This window comes from Lucilia sericata, unplaced genomic scaffold (genome assembly GCF_015586225.1).
Source record: "Lucilia sericata isolate MDLA Ls3-8-SP2 unplaced genomic scaffold, ASM1558622v1 Contig000069F_arrow, whole genome shotgun sequence".
NCBI lineage: Eukaryota > Metazoa > Arthropoda > Insecta > Diptera > Calliphoridae > Lucilia > Lucilia sericata.
In genome coordinates, this window is record NW_023994103.1 from 3947 (window position 1) to 25393 (window position 21447).

Genomic DNA, 21447 nt, shown 5'->3' on the forward strand with positions numbered 1-21447 from the left:
TAGTGTTTCAATATCTAAAAATTTTATATAAATTGGATCATTGTGTTTAAATAAAATCAAATTTCCCGTTTTTATCCCATTTGGTACTTTTTTCCTCCCCATTACCGAAATAAAAATTCTGTTCCAAAAAGTTGCAACATCGTATTGGGAGCCCGTTATTATGTATGTTAATATGTATAAGTTAATAAACCAAAAACAATGTTTTATGAAAAAAGGACCAAAAAAGGTACAATTTTCACCCCTTAAACGTCCGAATATCCAAAAAGTACTAAATTCATGTTTTTATTTTTTCGTCAAGTTATGAAAGAGTCAAAAATATTTTTTTAATGTTCTCTGGCTTCAAAGATACATGGGGTGCAAAAGAAGTACCAAAAAATACAGTTTTTACCCGTTTATTCCCTAAAGAGGCCGAATTTGAAAAAAGTACCAGACACCTGTCCGCTTATTTTTTAAACGAACGACGATAAGCTTTAAACTTTTTTTGTATCTTTTATAGTTTAGGAGATATGATGTTACCGAAATTACCCTTTTAAGATGGGTGGTAGAATATACTATGGACTGATCCTCACAAATTTAAGGTTTCATAAATACAGGTTTCGGTTACTACAAAAGTTTTTTGTGTCGAATTTTATCATTACACCAAAATTTTAAAGACAGTTATAAGCGTTAAAGTAATTTTCTGATTGGGCCTTATATGGGGGGTAGGGTCAATAATGGCTCATACCTTATAGAACTTAGAAAAAGGATTTCCATTAATATAAACCTCTTTTATGTAAAATTTTATTGCTATACTGGTATTTTAAGTCAGTTATGAACATAAAAGTAATTTTCTGATTTTCGTATGATCATCATACAATTTGGAACAGATTTTGGTTCATATAAAACTTGATTATGTCATACATTTCATTGCTATACTGGTATATTTAGGTCAGTTATGAACGTTAAAGAAATTTGTGAAATTGACCTTCTATGAGACTTGGTAGGGAGATTTATGTTCTTACAAAACTTGTTTATCTTGGATTTTATTTATAAAGTAATGAGCATTTTTTTTACAAGTCTTAGATCGATATTTCGATATGACACATGGAATGACAAAATCAATATGCTTCCAATCTTTTTTGATGGTATACATATATGTATGTACGTATGAAATTACAATTAACTTAATTCAATATTGTAAAGAAACTACCATACTCTATCACAATGTTAGATGTTTAAAAAATCTATATTGATCACGTTAACTACCTAGAAACATTCAATATACATATGTATGTATACGTTCATACATATTCAATGTATTTACACACCACCACTGCTGTTATCTGTTGTTGGCATTCGTATTAACTCACTACTAGAACATCATTAAGCAAAACAATAACAAATACCACATAACTACAAACATTTACCAAAAGTATCTATAGCTAGAAAAACATATATTCAGTTTAGTATGCAAATTTGTTTGAATAATTCTCATTTAGTTTACATTGAATTGTGTTGATATATTTGAAGTTTGGCTATGAAAAATTAAGACTATACTTCACAGGATCATTTCTGTAGTCAGTCTTCTTTATTTTTCATTGCAAAATGAAAAATTTCGCACCCGCGATGAGGAGGTATATCGTTTTATCTGTAGCGTGAGGTTTTGAATGCTGTCTTTATTTTGGAGCAATCCAGTGGGACAATATTTCTTCGATGATCGCTCGGTTAACACGGATAAAACGACTTCTGAGTGGTGTTTTTTATAAAAATAAATTTCATTATGTGTATTACTGTTATTTTTGAAAAAAAAACAGGATCCATGTAGCCACCATTCAAACGTTGCCATTGCATAAAGTGAATTCATTCAGAGACGAATGAGAAGAACGGAAACATTATTTGGACTTTGTGAGATAATCAAAATAACGAGAACTTTTGTTGAAATTGCAACGCCAATAACAACGTTAGTTATAGTTTAGGTTAAGATTTTAATACTTAGTGTAAATTTCTATATAAGAAAGATTCAATAAAGAATAAATAAAATTAAAGAAAACAATTATCTGTAATGTCTTTTAAAGGTACATATTTTCAGACTACAATACTGCCCAGCAAAAACTGGGCAATGGCTTGTACTTACATAAACACTTAATTTTTGTTTCTACAGAACAGTTCTAGATCGATAATTTTGGTTTAAAAATATTACACTCAGAACTCTTGAAATGAGTTCTTGAAGAAAGTAATCATTATTAAAAAATTCGTTATCCTTGATACTGTTAAAAGATAATCTAAAGACGATATTTTAGTATTATCATTGTTCCCGGTACATTCATAAATAATTTAATATTTTAATCCCTTATTACTGTTTACTATTTATTAAATTCTTGATTGATTTTAATTTAAAAAACTTTTTGTTAAACCTGTTCCAATGAACAAAATATGTTAATAGCTCTCAAGACACTTCTCTCGATATACATTTTAAAATTTTGACCCCTTTACGAAAATATCTCGAAATTTTATTTTTATACCCTACACCACTTCAGTGGGGAGGGTATATTGGGTTTGTGCTGATGTTTGTAATTTCAAAAATGTTCGTCCTATACCAACCTTAAAGTATACCAATCGGCTTAGAATCGTTTTCTGAGTCGATTAAGCTATGTCCGTCCGTCTGGCTGTCCGTGTAAACGTTGTGCGCAAAGTACAGGTCGCAATTTTCAAGATAATTGAATGACTCTTTTTTTTGGCCTTAGGACAAAGCCTATTGAAAATGGTTAAAATCGGTCCATTATTTCACCTAGCTCCCATACAACAGAACCCCCCGAAAAGGGCTTCTGAGCTCATAATTATGTTAAATATACCTGTATATTGATAAAAAGCGGCACAACTAAGTTTTAAACAAGTCTTGATGACCTCGGCAAATTTCATAAAGATCGGACCCTATTTGACCCTAGCTCCCATACAAAGTCCCCTTCAGATAATTACTTCAATTCCCAAAATTAACTTATAAACACAAATATCGCGATGAAATTCAGCGCAAATAAATATTATATAAATACATTCACAAAACTTTATCGGATTTGGTCCATATTTGCCCCTAGCCCCCCATATTAAAGGTAATATTGAAGATAAATGTTTTATTATGAAAAATAAATCACATTTAATATTCATAACTGGTGTAGGGTATCATATGGTCGGTCACGCCCGACTATACTTTCTTACTTGTTCGGTTTAAACATATTTGTTAGTATTTTATGGCTGACAATTTTTTCCCGAACCTAGCTAGTATACTCGTGCTGTTAAATTTTCCTTTGTACTACCATTTTTACCATCTTACACCTTTTTTCACCATAAATCTAATAAAAGTTTTCTTTAAAAATTTAAAAATATTTTTCTTGGTGTTTTTTACGAAAAATACACGTTTTTCTCTTCAATTTGGTGCTTTTTGAAATATTAAAAGTTGACAACCCTGTTGGAAATACCTTTATTATTACTTTAAATTTATTTATATAAAAACACCACTCAGAAGTCGTTTTATCCGTGTTAACCGAGCGATCATCGAAGAAATATTGTCCCATTGGATTGCTCCAAAACAAAGACAACATTCAAAACCTCACGCTACAGATAAAACGATATACCTCCTCATCGCGGGTGCGAAATTTTTCATTTTGCAATGAAAAATAAAGAAGACTGACTACAGAAATGATCCTGTGAAGTATAGTCTTAATTTTTCATATCCAAACTTTAAATATATTAACACAATCCGATATAAACTAAATGAGAATTATACAAAAAATTTGTGTGTGTTAAAAAAAGAACAAAGAATATATGTTTTCTTGCTGTAGATACTTTTTATAGATATGTATGTATATGTACCTCATGATCGTGTACAATGTATAGTTGTTATTGTTTTAGTGACGTACTAGTAGTGTGTTAATACGATTGCTAACAGCTGATAGCAGCTATGGTATGTAGATACTAAATATATTTAATATGTAAGAATGTATGAATGAACATACATATACATATTTACCGAGTAAGATACATGTGCTTACTATAGATTTATTTTTAATATCTAGTATTGTGATAGGTTATGGTAGTTTGTTTAATACATATATTGAATATATTTTTAACGAGTACAAATTTATATAAAATTAAAATGTTTTGTGATTATAAGATTTGAATTATGAAAATTTAAAAAAATTATGAATATTTTCGTTATATTAAACAAATTCATAACTATTAACAATTAAATATGTATAACATTTGATGTAAATATATAACTTGTTTTTAATTCTTTCATTTAAATTATCTAGTAGGTTAATAATATAATTGTAAATAAATTATCTTTTATTAAAAATATTTATTCCCACCAATATGTATTGTAAATAAACACGATTTTATTTGAACATAAAATATGTACAATAAAAGTACTTTTGATAAACGAGTAATTTATTAATTTTTATTTTAAACTAGCTATACCCAGTGTGCTTTGCTACCCTAAAAGCAATGTGTATAAATAAAAAACCCACTTAACGATTTTGAAGATTCTAATTACAATAGTTTTCCACATTTACAATATGTTACATGTGGGAGATGTCAAGCAAATTATTGAAAGTTCGCCAGTTTCTATCTATCACCAATTTCTATCTATCTATGAAAAATTTGAATAATATAAGAGTTTCCAAGGTAAACGAAATGTTGTATTTAATTCATATATGTTGTGCCAAGCCACCCATTGAAAGTCCGCCCGTTATGCTCTAAATGTTCACATGAATGTCAAAGTTCTTCATGTAAAATTTAAAGATATACGATATAAGAATTTTTCTATTTGATTCATGTGGGGGCTTTAAGCTCCCCAGATGAAAGTCCGCGCTTTTTTTGTGCAAAATTTTAAGAATCAAGTTCTATTAGTTTCTCAGATAAACGAAATTTTATATTTAATTCATATAGGAGGTGCCAAGTTCCCCATTGAAAATCCGCCCGTTATACTCTAAATGTTCAGATGAATGTCAAGATTCTTCAAGTAAAATTTGAAGATTCTAGTTCTAATAATTTCTCAGATATGCGAATTTTTCTATTTAATTCATATGGGGGCTTTAAATCCCCCAGATGAAAGTCTGCTTTTTTTCCTCCAAAATGTTCAGATGAATATTTAAGTTCTTCGTGCAAAATTTGAAGAATTTAGTTTCATTAGTTTCCCAGATAAACGAATTTTTGTATTTAATTAATATGGGAGGTGCCGCTCCCCTCATGGGTAGTCCGTCAATTTATTACCAAAAATGTTTAAATGGATGTTAAAGTTATTCGTGCCAAATTTTAAGATTTTAACTGTAATAGTTTCCAAGATAAACGAATTTTTGTATTTAATTTACATGGGAGGTGCCACGCCCCCCAATGCTATTCCGCCTACATTTTGTCCTAAATAATCATATTGACACTAAAATTGCTCCGACAAAATTTGAAGACTCTATCTTTTATATGATCTCAAATATACGGATTTAATATTTTTTTAATATGGGCGTGGCTACTCGCCCACCTGGAATTTCATAATAAAAAGTAGCCTATTACCAATTCCAGACATACAGGAATACGCTGCGAAAATTTGAAGAAAATCGGTTCAGCCGTTTAGTAGTCTATTACGTTCAAACATACAAACATAAAAACATACAAACATATAAACATACAAACAAACACACATTCATTTTTATATATACTTATATATAGATAAATTAAGTAGCATTATTTTATGTTTTTAAAAGATTATTAATATTACAAGAACTGTAAATACCCTAAAGAATAATAAATCTATAGGGTATTCTAGTAACAATATCAAATAGCTTGAAAAATAGTTAACATCTTAACATTTTAATTTAAAACTAGAAAATTTGTATGAAAAAATTGCTTAATAAACTAAAAATAAATTTCTTATGAATACCAAGGTCAAATTTTTGAAATTTCAATATTCAAATACAAATGTATGTAAAATCTTAGTTTCAAGGTTTTAATTTTTGTATCATATGTAGAGATTAATCAAATATATTCCCTTAATGTGAAGCATGTTAAAAGAAATAAATTAAAATTAAATACACAAATAAATATGTGAAGTAAAATTTACTACAATTAATTTAACTCAAACAATAGTGTTGTAAAATTAATAGATACAAAAACATAATATTTCAAGAATCTCTCAAAAAAATACAAAAAAATATCTGAAATAAAAAAGGTTCCAGTTCTCGGAAATTTTCGAAATCTGTTCAATAAAAATGTGTAATTATCTCAAGAATAGATCGATTAATACATATAACAATACAAATGTAATGTAAGTTTTACATCACTATTACGTGTACTCTAGTGGTATTAATATCACTGAAGGTTTCGATTATTTTACGTACGCATCATGTAAGTATGCTTAATGAAATTGCAATTATGCTTAATTTATGTTCCATTCTTCATGTCAATACGTCTACGCATAAACTCCAATACATCCATACAAATTATTATTGTGTAAATATTTTAAAAACATTTTAACCTTTAAACTTCCACATATATAAATTTATGCATGCAAATGAGCTGATTTACATAAATATGTATACAGAGATGATATAGTATACGAGGTAATGTAAAAAGGCCTAAAGGGTTTTCCTATTCAAAAATTAAAATTTTACTCTATGAACTTTAATGTGGCAAAAAAACTTAAGCTAATTGTGGACATATAAGTCATTTCAGCTTCTTGCCGAGAAACGAGTGAACTTAATATAATTATGAGCTCAAAAGCCTTTTTGGGGGGATCAGCTATACGGGGGCTAGGTGAAATAATAGGCCGATGTTAACCATTCAAAATTGCGACATGAAATTAGATTACATGGACGAACGGTCATAGGTAATTCTACTCAGAAAATGATTCTAAGCCGATTTGTATACAATATACCCTCCCCATTAAAGTGGTGCTGCATCACATGATTCACCCTCGTGCAGCAAATTTTGTAATATAAACGCTTGCAGTAATGTTAAGTCGTTTGTGCAATCGTTTGTAATGAAATAATTACAAATGCTTAAACTGGCGAGATGAAAATTAATGAAAACGCTATTGGTTACTTAAAAGTGATTTAAACATAAAAATATTTAAATTCTTTTTTGAAAAATTTATACTGATACAAAATAATGCACTTACTACGAATAAAATTAATTTAATGTAAAATTAATAATTTTGATTAGTTTCTTTGTTTAAAATATAAACAATATAATATAAACAAGTAATAGTTGTATATTCACCTGTGCCGAATCTTATATACCCTATGTGTTAAAAAACAGTCAGTACTACTTTTATTACAAAAAATCAAAATATACCAGTTGTAAAACGAATTAAAATTCCTTTCCTGCTGATTTTCATTTACTTAATGTTTTATTTTATGTTTCTAGGTTGATGAAGAGGGAAAAATAAGTCCCCTTTTATATGTTCTCGTTCACTTAATTTCATGTTTCTATGTTCAATATAGGTAGAAAATTCAAAAAGTACCTTTGTTAAAACGAAAAAGTACTAAAAGGTCCCCTTTTATATATTCTCACATAATCCGGACTCAACATGCCTAATTTTATGTTTCTATTATCTAATATTATAGAAAATCAAAAAGTACCTTTAGTAGAACCAAAAAGTACCAAAAATTCCATTTTACATTCTTCATTTCAAATTTTCAGGTTCAATATTATTGAAAATTCCAAAAGTACCGTTTGTATAACGAAAAAGTACCAAAATGTCCCCTTTTATGTGTTCTCACATAATCAGGGCTCTACATGCTTAATTTCATGTTTCTAGTTTCAATATTATAGAAAATTCAAAAGAATACCTTTTGAAGAACTTAAAAGTACCAAAAAGTCCCCTTTATAGGTTCCCACTTGATCTGGCACTACATACTTAATTTCATGTTTCTAGCCACACTGCTTCTTTCGTCAATTATTGACCGATCCTCACAAAATTAGACAAAGAAATTTTGGATTCCCAAACATGTATATGTCTAATTTCGTTGCTATAGTGAAATTCTGTAGCAAGTTATGAGCGTTGAAGTCATTTTCTGAGGGGGACTTTATATGGATGATATGTCTGGTCAATAATGGTACGATCCTTATAGAATTAAGAGAGGAAATTTTTCTTCCCATAAAACTTGTTAATGTTGAATTTCGTTGCTATTCTGGCATTTTGCTGCTTTACTGGCAGTTTGAAGCAAGTTATGAGTGTTATAGTAGTTTTCTAAAGGGGACCTTATATGGGGGATAGGGTCAATTATCGGCCGATCCTCATAAAATTTGACAAAAACATTTTGGTTCCAACAAAACTTATTTATGTAGAATTACATTGCTATACCTTCTTTTTTATGTCCGTTATCAGCATTATAGTAATTTTTTGAAGAAGTTCTTATAAGGTGGCTAGGTGAATCTAAAGAGGGATGTATTGGATTTTTTGCCTTTTGCTTTTTGTTAATTAAATAGGCAATTTTTGTCGAAAGAGTCCAAAAATAAGAAATGTTTAGAAAATATAATTTTTATGGCATAATTTTTGAAGAAATTAAAAAAATTTCATACATGATTTTATCTAAGTTTATATTTTTCAATCGTTTACCGGCACGGGCTTCCGTTATCCGATTGGTCTAAAAATGTTAAATGTTTTAAGGTAGGATCACAAACGATTGCCACAATTACCCAATTTCTTACTTATTTTATGCTCCAATCGTGTGATTTCATAATTCATTGGGTCACGAGGCAATAAAGACGAATATTGTGAGCGTTGTGCCCAATCAAATGCAACCCTGGTGCGGTAATCGTATGGCCGCTTGAACGGCAAACATATATATATAAATTAATGTGTGTTTGTTTGTATGTTTAAACGTTATAGACTACTAAACGGCTTAACCGATTTTCTTCAGCGTATGTATTTCTGTATGTCTGGAATAGGTAATAGGCTACCTTTTATTTTGAAATTCCAAGTGAGCCAAGTGAGGGGGTGTGTCATCTCTCATATAAATTAAATACAAAAATCGTTCATCTTGGAAACTATTACAGTTAGAATCTTAAAATTTTGCACGAATAACTTTAACAACCATGTAAACATTTTGGCAAATTGGCGGACTACCCATGACGGGAGCGGCACCTACCATATTAATTAAATACTAAAAATAGTTTATCTTGGAAACTAATAGAACTAAATTCTTAAAATTTTGCACGAAGCACTTTGACATTCATCTGAATATTTTGAGAATAACGGGCGGACTTTCAATGGGGGCTTGGCACCACATATATGAATTAAATACACACAGAGAAAACAGATTCGTTGTGGTAACCGAATTTGTTTCCAATCGAATTTAGTCGGTTCCCACAACTATCCCATAATTCTATTGGGATGACTGAAAAATTCGATTGGCAATATAGAATATATGGAAATCATAATAGTTTCAAAATGAAATTCGGTAATATAAATAGAAACTAACAGTATTACTACTTGAAATATTATTTATTATACACATATTTGTGGATTCTTGCATCAGATTTTGGGATACATTACATGCCTGACCTTTATTTTTGTCGTAAAAAAAGATTTTCCTTTAGTTTTTGCAAAACATTCCTTTGGATGATTTGAATTTCATTGGAGATTTGGATTCCTTGCTTTTATTCCTGCAAACGCATTAAAAATCTTAAAAGCAACTAAGTACAAACTTTATTTTATGTTGAACATTATGTTTTCACCTAAATCCTATGAATTTTTAAGATTACAGTCTTCTACAATATATTACGGAAATTCTGTATTTTAAAAACCACATTTCTATCTAGCTTCATGCTAGTACGATGATGTAGTATGCGTCACGCTACTCATAGATTTGAACACCATCCATTTAATATTTGTACGCAATAATTGAAGTTACCCTACATATATTATTATAATATACCCTATTACATAGAAATGACAATCTATTATGGGCACAGGTATGTACATTCAAACAAAATATATACATACATACATACATACATACAACATACATACATACATACATACATACATACATACATACATACATACATACATACATACATACATACATACATACATACATACATACATACATACATACATACATACATACATACATACATACATACATACATACATACATACATACATACATACATACATACATACATACATACATACATACATACATACATACATACATACATACATACATACATACATACATACATACATACATACATACATACATACATACATACATACATACATACATACATACATACATACATACATACATACATACATACATACATACATACATACATACATACATACATACATACATACATACATACATACATACATACATACATACATACATACACATCACCACTGATATCAATTCTTAATATTCGTATTAACACACTACTAGAACGTTATTAGGCATAACAAAAACAACTATTATACACACAATCAGCAAGAACATATGTGTATATTTTCTTTGTTCTTTTTTAACACGCACTTTTTTGTATAATTCTCATTTAGTTTATATCGTATTGTGTTAATATATTTAAAGTTTGGCTATGAAAAATTAAGACTATACTTCACAGGATCATTTCTGTAGTCAGTCTTCTTTATTTTTCATTGCAAAATGAAAAATTTCGCACCCGCGATGAGGAGGTATATCGTTTTATCTGTAGCGTGAGGTTTTGAATGTTGTCTTTGTTTTGGAGCAATCCAATGGGATAATATTTCTTCGATGATCGCTCGGTTAACACGGATAAAAACGACTTCTGAGTGGTGTTTTTTTGCATAAATCAATTTTAATCAAACTTATGGAATTCGAACAGAAGGTTTCTTCAGTTCGTAAGTTTAATATTTCTTTACTTTTTTGGGTCGAATATAAAACTAATTTTTGTATATTTAATTCGGTCAAGGGCAGTGTTGTCAGAACTCCCTCAGAATAAAGTGCAAAATGACGGTCAAAAAAGTGCAAATTCGTTGAAAAAAAGTGCTAAATTCAAATCAAGTTTTTAAAAGTCCATTAAGCCATGTTTATCCGTCTGTGCGGCTGGCTGTCCAGGTATAATGTACAGGTCGCAATTTTTCACATAACGATTTCATTCAACGAAAATGCAAAAGACTATTTCAGATTGGTCCATGATTTGACCTTGCCTATATAAATATCCCTTTACAAAATCGATGAGGGGTAATTTAAAAAAATCAAACAAAAAAGTAGGATTTTGAACATGACCCTCCCCGATTTCGATGAAATTCGGTACACACATTCTTCATGTAAATACGGAATTTAAAGTTCTCAAAAATTCGTTACGGTCCAGATTTTATTGATGTTTAAATTTCATATTTTTTTTTTGGATTTTTTTCAACAAGCATTAAATTTTACATCCCAGGAAAAATTGTATTAGTTCCACAACTAGTTCTAGAACGCATGATTATAGCCTGTACTCGTTCTACTTTGGCGTTGAGACCAATGATTTTTGTTCGAAATTGTCACCTTCGGAACTGGTTCTGTGGAAGTGTTATGGAGTCGACACTCGTTCTACGGAACGCTTCTAGAAACAGTTCTTTCATCAATGATTTTTGTTCGAATTTGTCACCCTCGGAACTAGTTCTAAGGAAGCTTTAGAGAACGTATACACTTTAACTTAAAATATTTCTTTTTCCCTGCGTTTTTTTGTTCGAAACTATTAAGATTCTTCTTCTACCAATTTTATTAAGAAAACGTACTAACATGTACTACATACATACATAATGTTTAAAACAATTTATGATCATTCTGCCGCACCTACAATCTTCAGCTCACTTTCCATTCTTCCAGTACAATGCAATTAGCAATTAGGAATCCCTTTAATTCCTTATAGTCCAGTTCTATGCAGAAAAATAGATATAAAAGCGTTTTCTATTTCAATAAAATAAATTTTATGGATTTTTAATTTTTTGACATTTTTTTCAACTGATTCCAAGAAGTTGTTTCGGAACTAGAATGCGTTCCATTGAACTAGTGTAGTAGTAATGTATAACTAGTTTCAAAGAACTAGTTCCTTGAAAACTATTTAGAAGTATTTAAGAACCACAACAACGTTCCGAGGAATGGCGATACCACTAGTTCCAAGGTTGTTGTTTAAGAATCTGAAGTGGTTCTGTTTGCACTCGTTCTAGAACTAGTTGTTTTTAGAACAAGTTCTAAAATTTTTCCTGGGATCGTATATTTTCTGAACTGTTTATCCGATTTTAATCGTTTTAGTTCCCAATGAAAGCCTATGTCTTTTAGCTTGATAATATTCAAGATATTTAAAAATTTAATGTTTTATTTGATGATTAACACAAAAAAGATTAAGAATTTGAAACAAAAATTAAATTGTTTATGAACAAAAAATTAAAATTTTTGAAATTTGTATGAAAATGATGTGGATTATTTTACTAAAAGTTGTTTTACTTGAGATCCCCTCATTGTCCCATTCTGAAATTTTTATGTTTTATTGAAAACACTATAAGCCATCTTATGTGAAGGAATAAAGAAAATTTAAGGTACACTTTTTGAGATATCATTGATTAAAGGACGTTGTTTGCTGTCATCATCCTTAAGCGACATGGCCACACATCAAATTTGTTGACTCAAACTGTAAATTTTTGATTATGTTAGTAAAAAAACTCTCACCACATATATACATGTCAGTTTTTTCACTAACACAATTAAAAAACTTACCGGTTGAGTCAACAAATTAGGAACTAAAACGATAAATATTTTATAAAATATACGATGACAAATTTAATGCTTGTTGAAAAAAAATTTTAAAAAATTTGAACTTTGAACCTTGATAAAATCTAAACCGTAATGAATTTTGAAGAACTTTAACCTTCGTATTGATACAAAGAATGTGTGTACCAAGTTTTATCAAAATCGGAAAGGGTAAGGTACAAAACCCCTAAGAATAAGTATATACATATATATGTATATTAAATAACTAATTACACTAGGTAACAACGATTTTGTTTAGGATATAAAACCTATATGGTTTTCTTAGTTTAGGACGTCTAAGACCAGAAAAAGTATTTATTTAAAAAATCTAGGACGTCAAATCTTTTAATTATTCATTAAAAAAATGCTAAAAAAGGGTTAAATTCGGAAGAAAAAATTTTATATTTATAGTTTTAGTTATTTTTTATATAAACAATTTTATGGGTCATGTTCACAACACTTTAGCAAAGGTATTCTTATTGCAAAAATATTGAAAATTCAGTTGAAATAATCTTAAATCTCGGTGAATAAATGTCAGGTTTATTACTCATACTTCTAAGAGCTTTTAGGAAACAATATAAATGTTAATGTGACAAATGAATTATGAGGGTTATATTCAAATACGCAAGTTTGTAATTTCTCCTCTATATAAATCCTCTTTCAGAAAATAAATTTATTCTCAATAAATTATTAAAACATTTAAGTATTATGATACATTCGAAAAAATGATTTGTTTTAAAACATCCTTCTTAGAGCTCGGTCCGTGATCCAAACCATTAAGATCCTATTCCGAAAATAAAATCGATACACGATATAAAATTTGAGCATAAATCTAATAAATGAGCAAATCTTGGTAAAACGTCTTGTGTTGGTGCGTATGTAATATTCGGCATTCCTGAACTTTTACCTGTTTTTATATGTTCATACATTTTTATTTTATTGTATATTTTAAATTTTAATGATTTTTTTTCAAAAAAATGTTTTTGGAAGATATTAGCCGTTTTAGCATGTAGTCACTACATTGTTAACAAAACAACGCTCTTTTAGCTTATTTTTTCAAATATTTGTTACGATTATTGCATAATAATATTTAAAATAATTCACTTCTTAGTTTAATTTATAGTGTAAATTATAAATTACAATAAACATATACAAAAAGTTTTCGTGAGAATTTCTTAAAATTTCACATCTCAAAACAAAATTTTTGCAGTTCTCTAGAGAAATTAAACTTTACAGTTCTTTAATTATAAAAAAGTGCAAAATAGGAGAAAAAATGCCAAAAATGCACTTTTAATGCTAAAAATTTCTAGCAAAAGACGAAAAAGTGCTAAAAAGCATCTAGCACTTTTTTCTAAAAAATAAGTGCAGCCGACGAAAAAAAAGTGCTAGAATTGCACTTTAAATGCCGTTATGGAAACACTGGTTGCCATATATTTTTTGAAGAAAACTTTTTATTTTTATGAAAAAAACTTTTTTTCAACAAAAAAACTTTTTTTGTACTAAAATTACAAAATATCCAAGAAAAATTAGTGAAAAAATGAGCAAATTGACGAATTTTAAATAGCTTAATGATAATTGGTACAGAACTTTTCCTTAACATCAGTAGCAAGGAATTACTGGATATTGTGGTCTTAGACACCATAAATTTACACTTGAAATGTCATGATGAATCTATGTAGATTCTGTGTACTACAAGAGGAAACCTCTGAACTTTTGTAACTACCCGTCATTGGAAACTCGAAACACGAAGATTTTGTCTTACCTAGACCCAGATGATATCTTCAAACACTCACCGATTAATCCATTTATCTTCATGCCCGATTTTGGCCTAGTATGGTGAACCAATGGGCTGCACAAAATCTCTACAATATGGTCGAAGTGCATTGTGCCCTTAACGTCTATTCTAAGGGATTAAGGTCATCAACACCGGTCAATTTTTTTCAGTTTTTAGGAATATCTCGAATATTAATGGTATAAAATATTATTTTGTTAATGGTAAACATTGTTTTTTTATTTTAAACTGATTGATTAAATAAAATAAAAACTGAAAAACTGTATAAATTTTCAAAAAACTTTTTTTATTGGAATAAAACTTGAAAACTTTTTTGAATCTCAAAAAGGGAAAATTGACATATGGTAACACTGGTCAAGGGTCGAAAATATAATTATTTTTTGTTATTATTTTCCAGTTTAAATTTATTGAAATGATCCGTTCAAATGTTTTGTGTTAATGGTTATTCCGCTTTACTACTTTAAATTAATTCTTTACAAAGTAATAAACATAATCCATTTTGTTAACTTTGCAATATTTTAAGTTACATTCTAAATATTTAAACATTAATTTAAATAAAAAATATTTAAATATACATTTCTCATTCCTCTTTAATTACATACTTCCATATAAATTATATAAAGTTCACATTTTATTACATTTTACATGCTTGAATGACAATCAATGAAAATAAATTAATGATTACACACATATATATAATATTCGATACAAACATATAATAATCACTGACAAATAAACCCAATCACAATTATAACAAAACAGAAAATGAAGCAATTTCTTCTATATTTAAGCTCCTGTCTGTCTGTTACAATGTATATGTTTGTATGGGAGAGAATATAGTATAAATGTAGATATTTATGTATGTGTAAGTAACTTCAGGGAACCGGAAAAGGCCGCCATAAAGTGATTTGTTATTTCGTTTAACCGAAATTGTTTTGGTATTTTCCTTGTTATCGTTTCTTTAGAAGTTATTGTTCATTCGTTCGTGTGTTTAGTTTTTCCCATTTCAAATTCAATATCAATCCAATACAATACAATAAAGAATACAGCCACTTAACAATTTAAGCTTTTCTTCAATTCGATTATTACACAAGGAAATTGAAAGTGAAAATGTATAAAAAAAATAAACACAAAAAATAATGAAAACGGAAAATTTAATCAGGCAGAAAGAGTTTGACTTTGAATAAAATTTATGTCAATAACTTAAGTTAGATGTTATTTTTACATCCAAAAAGATTTTTGTTGTATTACTGAAGTGAAATAACAATTAAGTTTTTTCAAATGTTTCTTATTTATGTAATATATCTTATGTACTGCAATGCTTTATTGTTATTTATTATTTTTCTATAGAATTTTAATTTTTTAATACTCTATTTATAACAAATTATTTAAGTAGTTATTTGTAAGCGAGCGCGTAAGTACTGACCTCCAATATTATCACCCTTTTAATATGCTATTGTTTTTGTTTCAAATAAAATTTCTTAAGTATTAATACACCCTTTTTATTAAAATTAGTAGATGAAAAGGTGATTGAAATCGATTTTGCACATCGATGAAAATATTGGACCCTACTCTTCATACAAAGTTCCCCTCCGAAATTGTCTTAATCGTCCTCAATTCTTTTTAAACACTTGTATTAGTGGTATATGGTATAAAGAGTTACTGTAACAAAAATCTTTAAATATAATAATGAATAGATTTTTTTCTGGTAAAATATTTAGAAAATAATAAATTGGAAGTACTACGGTAGAGTATTGACATACAACAAAATTTTCAGGTGTTCAAATGCAAAAAATCAGAAAAACGAAATTAAATCCTTTAAAATTTCCTGTTAGCAAGTACATAAATGTTTTGAAAATTTACTTCATTTTTGCTTCACTTAGTTTTCATTATAACCAAAATTCTCTCCAGGGAATAATGTATTATTATGTAAACATGCCTACGCACACACACTTTCATATGTATGAATATGAAACAATATTAACAGATATTCATATAAACAAAACTAATATGTATGTATGTATATGTAGAAAACAGTCATGGGGGAAGTTTTTAAATCATAAATATGTGCAACTGGGAGATGTTCAGTAAATTTAAAAAAAAGCAATAATGTCACAAAGTGTAAGGCGATGTGGCAACAAATTGGTTGCAACTTTGTATGGCAAGTTGTTCTTCATAAGTTAATATTTGTTCTCTTTTTAATGAATCAGGGGTCTAATTATCGCAAATGTGATAGTAAAATTTATCGCTTTTTAAGATAATGGCATTCGATATAAAACAAGTTATTTAGTACATTTTATTAAAATGTGCTTTCCATACGAAACTGAGATCTATTAAACTTTTTTAGAACATTGTTTTTTGTCACTTTATTGCCCATCACTGACGTATGCATAATTAGTACAAAGGATGTTTGTATACATACATACATATGTATATGTATGTATAACCCAATCTATGAGTATCATTAACACCCATACTTCATCATATTTTCAACATAAACAAAATAAAGCACATACACATGAAATTTTATATCCTTGTCCCCCACAACCCGAAGCTAGGTTGTTCATCATATGTATCGCACAGTAAAGTGACTTGAGAAAATTTTACCACATCACCAAAATTAAATTTGTACCAGAATTTAAGTAAGTTTTTCCACAAAGGTTTGAAAACAATCAGATAATTGACAGTGAAGAAAGCATAGTGAGATCGAGATCGGGGCAATATAGGAATTTTTGTCAATAGACAAACTCTATTAGTAAGACAATGCAAGAAGGATTTGTCTAGGCCTGACTAGGGACCCATTACATAGTGACTAATATGGCAGATGTGCTCCCCCGGGTCATGTTTCCTTGATTAAAGAACCTCAACTTGGTGTATTGCAATCCCTGGATAAAGAGGTGCTACCAATACCTCTAGTCTGCCGGGACTATAAACAAGTGACGTCATTTCATTCATCGGCTAGTCCTTGGAATGATTTGACATGGGGTCTAACCAGAGAACCATATAATCTGGTACTACGGGTGGCCAGCTGCCCGCAGGAATTGTCCCGTCTGTTCAGTTGGTTGAGGTTCCTTCGGGATCCACGAAGTGGCTGTGGCTTAAGCCCAAATTCGCGGGAAGAGTAAGTTGCACGGTGAAATCTATATTTCGGGATAAGTTCGGTGCTGCTATCGATTGACAACATATACCCCACAGAGGAGGACTGTGGGACTAAGCGTTGGAAATGAGTTGGTGTTAATTGTATATGATACAGGATAAATGTTGGGAACTCATTTGCCCGTATACATAGAGTTAGTCTGTCGTATGTTATTCTATTATGTATGTGTCGTATAAATGAGAAGTGTGTTGGGTTGAATGCTGATGGATGAAAGGTATCTTATGCAAGTGATACCATTGATTATTCCTTTTTTGTCCAGGTATGTTCAGAGTAAACTCTGTTTATACCAGAATTAACACAGTGTGTCACTGTGAGTAAGACCAAAAATGGATTCTTACTTTGGTCTACCGGTCAGGTTTCTAGGTACTGTGGCCGACTCAATAGAGGACGCCATCCTATATGCGTGGTTGTAAACTGAAATGATATTTTTGCATCTCGGAAGTTAAGCAACGGGGCAGCAATGGTCAGAGATTAGATAGCTCAAGTACTTGAGCAAAGTGCACGTATACTGGACCGGAACTTCCATATACGTAATTTACCACCTGCGTGTAAGAAGCACAATGGTGCGGTGGTGAGTCGTCACAAAAGCTCACGCAGTGGTTGAAAAGGACTTCCGTGAAATAGGCCAACACAGCAGGTGTTCACGTAAAGCACTTCGATATTAATGACAGATGAGCTAGGCAGAACGGGATCTGCTTCGTTGGGTTCTATCGAAAGTAGTATATGGTCTTCTTAAAAAGGCTGAAAATAGATGGAATAATCTAGACACATGTCGAGGTGTCAAGTTAATGTGGATATATCGAGGTTGCTATCAGAAATAACACACAAATCGGCTTGTGCTCCCCCAAGAATACTATCGCAGTTGAAAAGAAAGGGAAAATGAAGAAACGGTCTTCCATCTTCTCTGCAAATGCTCAGTTCTAGCCGTGAAGAGGAACAGATTCCTTGGCAATCACTTCTTATCTAACCTTGGAAATTTATCGGGGTCAAAACTCAATGATCTTTCTTACTGCTACATGCTGGATATAATACTATATAATACTACTTCTGACGAGTGGAGTGGTCTTGTCAAAACGAAGTCCTTTCGACTATAATTGACTGTTAGCTAGCAGTAAACTATTACGTTAACCAACCATGCCACATATATATTTTTCAATCCTCCCCACTGTGCCTTAACAAAAAACAAAACAAACCACAAAATACTATTTGTTACTGGCATGATTTTTAAATCTAACTTACTATTCTTGTACAACTGAAAATTCGTATGTTTTAAATATGAAAATTTCTCCTTTTACATGTAACAATATGCAATAGACCTGCTCTTGAAAAAATATTTGTCACCGATGTTGTTATTCAAACGGAGTGTGTAAGAATCGATTAAAAGTTGTGAAGTAAAAACTTATTATCTAAACAAATTTTAAATAAAATTACTTTTGAATCAATAAAACAATGTACCGATTTGTACTTCTGTTAAATTAGGATTAGGATTTTTAATGATGGGTCCGGACTGGCCTAATGTGCAAATGTATTTACAATAGATGCACATATATAGTGAATTCATAAATGAATGTGGTTACAGAGTTAATGTTCCTAACAATGAAATGTATTTTAGGAAAGAGTAAAGTAGAAAGAAAAATATTTATCAAAAAAGATTTTTTTTATAAAAAATATTCTACAGTTTATAAAATATTGATGTAATATGAATAAGTATTTGATTTTTTTTTTGAAAAAGTTACCCAAACCAAACCATTTCATATCAAACTTATTATTAAGTAAACGAATTTAAAGACAATGCACTAAATATTTGTAACTTATATTTTATATGCCTGAAGCGTTCTACGCTTTGTCACATTCTACGCGTCAGTCAAAAAAGTAGAATCAGTCTATTTGTATGCTGCAAGTTACAAGCTTAGTATGCCTTGACGCGTAGAATGCTTAAAGTAGTTAGATCTACTTTCTACATTTATAAGCGTAGAATGCGAAGAACGTATGAAAAGCACGCAATGTTTTGACGCGAAAACGCATAGTGTGGACCTTTAGCTTTAAAATTTCTAAACAGTTTAGTAAAGCTTTCGAAATATATATGTTTTTCTGCCGTCATCGGAACAAAAATGTTCTCTGTGTTATGTTCGGTAGTTTGTGAATTTGTCAAGACATAAATTTATTTTTAGGTATATGTAGGTTTGTAATAAACCGATATAATATCTTAAAGCCAATAGTTACCAACAAATAAGTACAATATATCGACAGTTTTGATAGGAAAAATTTTTAGATTTTTTGAAATTTAAACGAAAACTAAAAAAATTAATCTTACTTACTAAACTTTTAAACTTAAAATTAAATGTAAACATTTTAAACGGGATATATTTAAAACGACATTATTTCTTGTCGAGCTAAGTAATGAAAGAAGTAAGAACCTTAAACAAGAATGAAAACATTTTTTTGTTTTACCTTAACAGTACAGAAATTCCTTCCCTACTTTTAGGACTCACCACCACCATTTTTACATGACTGTTGCCTGTATATATACAAGCACATTACTCAAGTATTTGAGCTATCTATTGTCTGACCATCGCTTTCCCGTTGCATACTGTTCGGTAATCTTCAGATCATATCTGAAACATTCCTCCTTTTTATAACACTTGCATAGCAACTAAAACTCTATCATCCGACATATTCATTTAGGTATGTGGGTGGGGTTAGATCCGATTACTTCTGAATCATTCTTTTGTTATCAGTCCACTTCCAACATTTAATACCATAGTCGCTTCTCTGAAAGATCCTGTTATACAGCAACAGCGCATTCTCGTTGCATCCTGTTCGGCAATCTTCAGATCATATCTGAAACATTCCTCCTTTTTATAACACTTGCATAGCAACTACAACTCTATCATCCTACATATTCATTTAGGTATGCGTGTGGGGTTATATCCTATTAATTCTGAATCATTCATTTGTTATCAGTCGATTTCTAACATTTAATACCATAGTAGCTCCTCTGAGAGATCCTGTTATACAGCAACAGCGACGAACTTATCCCGAAATATTAATTTCACTGTGCATCAGTATTTTCTCCTTCTGCTATTTAGGCAAAAGACAGACGGATAGATGTAACCACAAAGTAGTGAACACTTGTAAGTATTACTTCTATGAATCTAGGGATAATATGTATTTTGATGTATTACACATGATAGGCCAAATGTAATATAACCTCCATTTTTTGTGCTGAAATATATCATCCACTTCTATGCTACAGATGAAATTGTACATCAGAAACAATAAACGAGTATGAATGTATAGTCGAATATGGTCGACCATTTAATATCCTACACCAGTCAGTATGTTAAAAATGTGGATTATTTTTAAAATAATAACGCATTTAATTTGGTTTTTCCCTGATTCCGTAATATATTTACTTATTCTTAGCCAAAAAAGAGAATTTCTACAAGAGGGATCATATAAGGGTAGTGGTAAATATGGGCCTATCCTAATAACTTTTGATAGAGAAATTTACTTCTACTTCAAGGATATCTATGTACGATTTAATCGTATTATTAGTGTTTATAAGTAAGGCTAGGGTCAAATGAGGCCCGATCATTACAAAAAATCGGCAGTGTCATTTCAACTTATTTAAAACTAAGTTTATCCGATCTTTGTTGACATTTTTGTACATTTAACATAATTATGAGCCTAAAAGACCTATTCGGGTGGAACGGTTGAGTGGGGGCTATGCGAAATAATGGACC

The 21447-nt window shown here is 30.0% G+C and overlaps 3 non-coding genes across 3 annotated transcripts; 2 read left to right on the top strand and 1 right to left on the bottom strand.

Annotated features, from left to right (window-relative positions):
• Positions 1 to 1526: 1526 nt before the first annotated feature.
• On the top strand, positions 1527 to 1734 carry LOC119616377. The gene has a single exon (XR_005232539.1). It is a non-coding gene; the product is annotated as a small nucleolar RNA U3 (small nucleolar RNA).
• Positions 1735 to 3487: 1753 nt separating this feature from the next.
• Positions 3488 to 3695, bottom strand: LOC119616376. Its single transcript, XR_005232538.1, has one exon. It is a non-coding gene; the product is annotated as a small nucleolar RNA U3 (small nucleolar RNA).
• A 6890-nt stretch (positions 3696 to 10585) lies between these two features.
• On the top strand, positions 10586 to 10794 carry LOC119616378. Its single transcript, XR_005232540.1, has one exon. It is a non-coding gene; the product is annotated as a small nucleolar RNA U3 (small nucleolar RNA).
• Positions 10795 to 21447: the final 10653 nt, after the last annotated feature.